Source organism: Trichosurus vulpecula, chromosome 1, assembly GCF_011100635.1.
Source record: "Trichosurus vulpecula isolate mTriVul1 chromosome 1, mTriVul1.pri, whole genome shotgun sequence".
Lineage (NCBI taxonomy): Eukaryota > Metazoa > Chordata > Mammalia > Diprotodontia > Phalangeridae > Trichosurus > Trichosurus vulpecula.
In genome coordinates, this window is record NC_050573.1 from 448,981,722 (window position 1) to 448,988,926 (window position 7,205).

The following is a 7,205-nucleotide window of genomic DNA, read 5'->3' on the forward strand; positions in this document are numbered from 1 at the left end:
CACTGATGTCCACAAATTATTAGAAGAGCTAAAGAAAAGATCATAAATGTAGAACTTAGAGGACCTCAGAAACCATCTAGTTCAACCTTCTCATTTTACAGATGAAGAAACCAAGGTCGGAGGTTAAGTGACTTTCTGAAGGTCACCCCAAGTAGGGTTATTACCAGAGATGGGATTTGAACCCAGGGTCCTCTAACTTGAGAGCTGAACCATGCTGCCTCCCCATCCTTCAGGACATTGTAATAAGTCGATCAATCAAATAACAAGTATTTATCAAACACCTGCTGTGTGCCAGGCACTGTGCATTTATGAAGGATTTTTTGTGCTGTTATGAAGGATTTATAAAAGGAAATGGGTAAGAATTAACAGGATGAAAAGACACACATAGTTTGTGACCCTCACATACAAAGGGGAGATCACAGATCAATTAGAGTGATAAAGTAGAGGGACAAATGTGAAGCTGCATCTATGACCAACTTCCTCTCTCTACCTCAAAACAGCAAGAAATGTACCAGATAAAGCAACACAAATAATAACTAGAAGAGGAAAAGTGAAAGAATGTGCTGGATGACTTATTTTCCACAGAAATAAACAGCAGGGTACTGTTCTGCCAGCTCTCCTCTCTGTTTTCCACTGTGCCCTGGGCACATCCTATGTACCACCCCCAGGCGAGGCTCTGCAATCCAGGTTCCACGTGGTGGTGGCTCTAGTTACTACAGGGAGACAAAGCTACTGGGACTCAGTCAATAGGTGTGGTATGATGGTGGTCTCCTGCCAAGTGCATCAAATAAACTGACAGTGACAAGTAAAAGAAGAAAATGAAAAGATATTGATGAAAGGAAGTCCTTGTAGAAACAAAAACTAAACAGTAGAAAGACTGAGGAACTGAGTGAACAAAGAAGAGCTGTTAATACATTGAGATAATGTGGCGTAAAATAATCTCAAGATAAAACTCTAGAAGAAGCAAATAATTCTGCAACATCTACTAATAGAATCTCAGAAAAGAAAACCAGGTTAAAATTTTCAGACATAAGAGGCCCAAGTGTGGCTGGAAGGCCTAATTATGAGGACTTGCCTATTGCTAGGCCATAGCTGACAAAAGTGATTTCTGTATTTGACCACTGATTAACCTGCCTATGTGCTAGGAAGTTCCTATGTACCCAGTAACTGGTTTAGCTAGCTTCATCCAAGCCAGATATGCAAGGCTCTCCTGATCATAATCAATTTAGTAAACTTTCCTAATTTCAATGCCCTTGAGGTCCATAACAAAGGGTTTCACCTGCTCACTGATTGATTGACTTCCACTTGGTTCTTGAGAATCTGCCCAAGAACTACAATCAGATATAAGGACAGAGATCCAGGCTTCTGGGCTCTCAATTGGGGTATGCATCAGACAGTAGGCTATAGCCTTGCCTGTGGAATTAAAAGGCTGGGGAGCCGCATGCTTACATGTCTGTGAGTAACAAACTGCCTTACTTATGATCCTTGAGGGCATGCATTCCTTGTTGGCTGCTGTTGTTCGTCCTACATTCTTGAAGAGGACCAATGACAATGATGAAACTGACGTCTTGACTTGTGCATGAATTGGATTTAGGTGAAGCAGAGCTTTGCAAAGCGGTCAGTCTCCCTCTTTCCTCCAGAGTCATCAAAGTCCAGTGACAAGACAAAAGTCAAGGTGACTGGCAATGGCCCAGAAGTTATATTTTTTAAGATATCTGGGGGTCTGAAGGCTCTATTTAAAATTATTAATTAATTAATTTATTTTATTTTTGTTACTATTTTTATTAGTACCTCACCTGAGATCTCCTTACACTAATAAAAGAGTTGAAGGAAAAGGTGTAATGGTAATTAAGGTGGGACTTTTTTTTACTGTTTTCTCTTTTGGAGCACTGAGGTAATCAAGTGCCTTTGATGAGTCTGGCCCTTGTTTCTTTGATTAAATACAGAGTCTTTGATGACCTGCTTAAGAAACAAGAAAGCCTAGTTCACATTGGTTTGAGTAACATGGTTGTGATGCCCTTTGATCCTGAACAGGGTATATAAACTCAGAGGTTAGCATTTTGTTTGGGGCTCCCACTCACTGGAAGAGTGTTGTGTGATTTGACCCTATAAAACTCTGGGTAGCAGCTGGAGCCCCCGGATTTGGAAATCCAAGTGTTGGTGCCCCTCTCTCTGGTAACTGTAATTCTTTGGTCAGACAGCTAGAGGCCTGTCTGTTGGTGTTGTCTGTGTGTGTTTGCTCTGTTTATATTGTCTCTGTTTGTAATTTCTGTTGTATTTGCTCTGAAGTTCAGGGTGCTGGCTTTTCCCCCTGAACTAAGTGAATGATATGCATATGTTTGATTAAAGTGAGATTGTTAACCCCTTAAAGTTGCTTTCCTTAGAAAAGCAGATCAAAGAACCTGTGCTGGTGTTGTCGGTCTTACATAGCCACAGTAGCGGCAAGAAACATTGTTGTTAGAAGAGGAAAGAATGAAATTGGAACTACTAATGGAAACTTGAAAGAAAAATTGATATCTTAGAATGGAAGCTGAAAATCCATAACCAAGCAGTAACATTCTATATCCCACTTTATGAGGTGATTCTTCAAACTTCTTTAAATTAAAAAAAATGTATGGTGTATTTAACTATGTAAAGTAAATATATTGATGTTAGTGACTGATATCAGAAGTACGATCTAAATCATACTAAATATATTTAGTAAGTAGGAGATAGACCACTCATGTTCTTATAATTTTTTAAAATCATACCAACTGATGTTGGAAAGTGAATTATTCTTTACTATCATTTCTATTCTTTATCTAGAAACCCACATGAACTGTATTTGCTCCTTTTCCATTCGTTCTGCAATATTTTCATTCTAAATTAAGAAAACTTCAGGGTACTCATCTGTGGGCACCTTTGCTCTAGGAGTGGAAGGGAAGACTTCAAATGTTTATTTACCCCATCATACCTATGAGAAAGAAAAATGAGAGAATGAGGGAGACACAATTCACAAAGTGAATGGATTTTTGTGTATGTCATTTTTCAGTTATGTCCAACTCTTTGCGATATCATTCGGAGTTTTCTTGGCATAGATACTGAAGTGGTTTGTCATTTCCTTCTCCAGCTCATTTTTACAGATGAGGCTACTGAAGCAAACAGGGTTCAGTGACTTTCCCAGGTTCACACAGCTAGCAAGTGTCTGAAGCTGGATTTGAACTCAGGAAGATAAGTCTTCATGACTACAGGCCTAGAACTCGATCCACTGTGCCACCTAGCTGCCCCCATAAAGTGATTAAAAGGTGGTTTTTATATTAGGATTTCCTTTCCAATTTCAGGTGTGTTTCGATTCAGAAGGAACTCCCTGGGTCCTGATTTCAGGCCACTGTTAAAGATTTTTGGTTCTCTGGTTCGGACTCAGGTATTGTATTAAAGGAGAGAAGGTTAGCCCTCCCCTTGATAAGGCAGGAAGAGGCCCTAGTGATTTCTGGTTTTCTGGACCATCCTAAGGCACCCACTGAAGTATAGTTAAGCTCTATGGAATAGCCCATAGGATGGAGGTGGAAAGCCAAAGGATCCTGAGAGCTGGGTGAGGCTTTAGGGAACTTATAGTCCAAGTCCCTTATTTTGCAGAAGAGAAAACTGAGACACAGATCTAAAAAAGAAAAGAGGGAAGAATCAGGAATATAGGAAGGGGTAGAGGAGACCGGGGGAAGGCAGAAGATGGAGCAAATGCTAGCTCCCCCCTACAACCTCAGAACGGCAAGGAAGAAAATAATAAAGTAAGAAGACTGACAACAAGGAGAGGAAAAGACGGACCTCTCCCCACTCCCCACCCCCCATTCCAGCAGTGATTTTTCTCTTTAAGCTAAACCTTTGTCTTGTTTGAAGTGGAGGAAGGGAGAACCTTTGAGACCCTTTATGTGAAGTCTTCCTAAAAGAAAGTAAAATCAAGCTGTGAAAATATTTTTGTTCTTAAAGCATGAAAGCTGTAGGTCCTAGTCAGAAGCAGGCTAGTATCTGCTCCCACATAGATACTCAATGTACAATATAGGTGTTGAGTATGGGACAGCTTTTATTTCCCCCACCATAGAAAATGCATACAGTAAGACACAAAGGACTCACCTGGATCCATGAACAAATATAAAAACGTAAAGCATTTAAATAGGAAGCATGGTACAGTGGAAAGAATGCTGGATTTTGAATCAGAGAACCTAGATTCAAATCCTAACTCAAATCACACAATACCTGTGTGATTTTCCATATGTCACTTAACCTCTCTGGGCCTCAGAGTCCTCAGTTGTAAAACAAAGGGGCTGCTGGACTAAATGGCCTCTGAGCTCCCTTCTAACTCTAAATCTATGATTCTATAACCTTTAAGGTCTATTTCAGTTCAAAATCTATATGATACTATATGAATTTCCCTTAGAAAGTAATGACACCTTAGGATTGCTCAACCAAGATGCCCCATTTGCCTTCCACTGGCATTATTCAAGCAACTCACAGCAGTATCTTGGAGGCTTGGCAAAGTTCACTTCTCCTGGCTCCTCATGGCACAGTTTTAAACTTTCAGTTTAAGAGGGATCTTTTGTGGAGGATTATCTTCTTTTCTGAGAAGTATGCTGCTGATGAAATCTTCCCCCTCTCCAAGGCCAGTGTCCAACTGCTGGAGCTTGGGGACTCTTGGTCTCTTGGGAATTTTCAAGCTTATGTGGCAAGTCTATTCTCTGGAACGCTAGCCTCTGACCTGTGCCCCAAAAAAGGGAAAATTAAGGGCAGAAGGTAGCCAGAGACTTGAGGTCCATGGATTCCTCTCTCACATTTGCCTGGGAAAGGCCATTTCCCTCTCTCTATGCTCTTTCCCCTACAAGTTATCATTTTCCGTTACTTGGGGGGGGGGGCAGGTTGAGGGAAGAGAAATTCTTAATTAAGAAGTTCTAGGAAGAGATTGGTATGAGGAAAAAAGAGGTTGAGCCACTTTACAGCCCAGATTACTGAGGGTGGGTGGGGGGCAGACGCTCTGACAATGGTTCCTTCTTCTGAGCCTCAGTCAATTAGTCCTTGGGAGGTAGCCCCAGTAAAGCCCAATCAGTAATGTGACAATGCAAGTTCACCTCCTAGGGAGACGGGACTCATCAAGTTGAACAGGAGAGCCCCTTTATAAGCCACAAGGCACCATTCAAGTGCAAGTTATCCTCGTTGTTGTTATATAAATCTTACTTTTCTACCCTTTATCTTCTCCAACTTGTGGAGTTGTGTCCCACTTTCAGTTGTGTCCAACTCTTCCTGACCTCATTTGAGGTTTTCTTGCAAAGGTACTGGAGTGGTTGGCTATTTCCTTCTCCAGCTTGTAATAGTAATTAGGGTGGGACTTTTTTTGGTGTCTTCTCTTTTGGAATGCTAAGGCAGTCAAGTACCTTTAATGAGTCTTGCCTTTATTTCAGTTGGGAATTTTTGATTGAGTTGGGAGTCTCTGATGACCTGCTTAGGTCAGGGGAAAGGCCCAAGTCACTTGGGTTTGAGTCACAGGGTTGTGATGTCTTTTGACCCTGAAGAAGTGTGTATGTACTCAGAAGTTAGTGTTTTGCCTTTGGGGACACACTCATTGGAAGAGTGTTGGTGATTTGGCCAGAGGAGACTCTGGGCAGCAGCTGGAGCCCCTCCGGCTTTGAAAACCCAGATGTTGGTGCCTCTCTCTCTGGTAACTATGTAATTCCCTGGGTCAGACAACTAGAGGCCTGTCTGTTGATTTCTGTGTGTGTTTGCTCTGTTTATATAATGTATGCTTGTAATTTCTGTTTGTATACTCTCTGAAGTTGAGGATGCTGCCTTTTCCCCTTGAGCTAAGTGAATGATATATGTATGTTTAATTAAAGTGAGATTGTTAACCCCTTAAAGTTGCTTTCCTTAGAAAAGCAGATCAGAGAACCTGTGCTAGCAGCCCTCCTGTGTGCTGGTGTTATTGGTCTTACACAGCCACAGTAGTGGCAAGCAGCATTGCTGTTAGCTCATTTGACAGATGAGAACACTGAGGCAAACAGGGTGAAGTGACTTGCCCAGGGTCACATAGCTAGTAAATGTCTGAGGTCAGATCTGAACTCAAGATGATGAGTCCCAGCCTGGCACTCTATCCAGTGTGCCATCTAACTGACCCACATCCAACTGCAAACATGGTCTTAAATTGTGTTGGTCAATAGCAATTGATTGAGTGCCTACTATGTACACTGTGCTGAATGCTTGGGACACAAATAGAAATAAAAAGAAAGATAGTCTCTGACCTCAAGGAGCTTACACTCTAATGGGAGAAGACAGCACAAAATAAAGCTGAAAAGGGAGTGGGGGGTATGATGGAGAAGTCCCAAAACAGGGCAGCTCTTGATAAGTGGGGAGAAGATTGTGCTGGGCCCACTCCTTAAATGGAGCTCATGGCTCCGCCCTCCAGTCAGAAGGTCCAATCAGAGAGGCAGAGCTGGAGTTGGAAGCACCAAGGCTGATTTACTCTTTCAGGTTAGTAGGATTCTTTGTGATAACCAAGGAATTAGCTTTGGAGTAAGAGGACCTGGGTTAAGTCTTGACTGTTCCGCATACTACTTGTGTCACCTTGGGCAAGTCATTTATACTCCCTCAGCTTTAGTTTCCTCATGTATAAAATAAGGTGAAAAAACTAGATGGTCTCTTACGTCCCTTTTAGCTCTAAGTCTGTGATACTACTATCTTATGGAATTAGTTTTATGATTTGCTTCCCCATGTGACCTTAGACATATCATTTAACCTCTCTGGGCCTCGGTTTCCCCATCTGTAAAATGAAGAGATTGGATTAGATGGCCTCTAAGGCCCCTTCCAGCTCTAAATCTATGATTCCTATTTTAATTAAGAGGAGGCTCTGCATAACGGATAGGACTCCAGATGGTTTTAAAGTCCACTTCGAATACTTACATCTGTGTGATTTCAGGGAAGTCACTTAACTCCTCGGGGCATCAGTTTCCTAATCCGTAAAATAAAATAATACTTGTACTAATTGCCGTAGGAAGTTGTTGTGAGGAAAGTCCTCTGCAAATCTTAAAGTGCTAGATAAATATGAGTTTTTATTCTTCTTCCAAAGCATCTCAGTATTCCTGGGCATAATGGGTATGGTGGGAGCAATATCTGAATCCCTGCTTCCATGCAAGTTAAGCTAGTTTTTCCTTAAAAGGTATTGACACCATCCTTAAGACATTACTGGC

At 41.6% G+C, this 7,205-nt stretch overlaps 1 pseudogene; it reads left to right on the plus strand.

Annotated features, from left to right (window-relative positions):
* Window positions 1-3,403: 3,403 nt before the first annotated feature.
* Window positions 3,404-3,479, plus strand: LOC118835114 (annotated as a pseudogene).
* The last annotated feature ends 3,726 nt before the right edge of the window (window positions 3,480-7,205 follow it).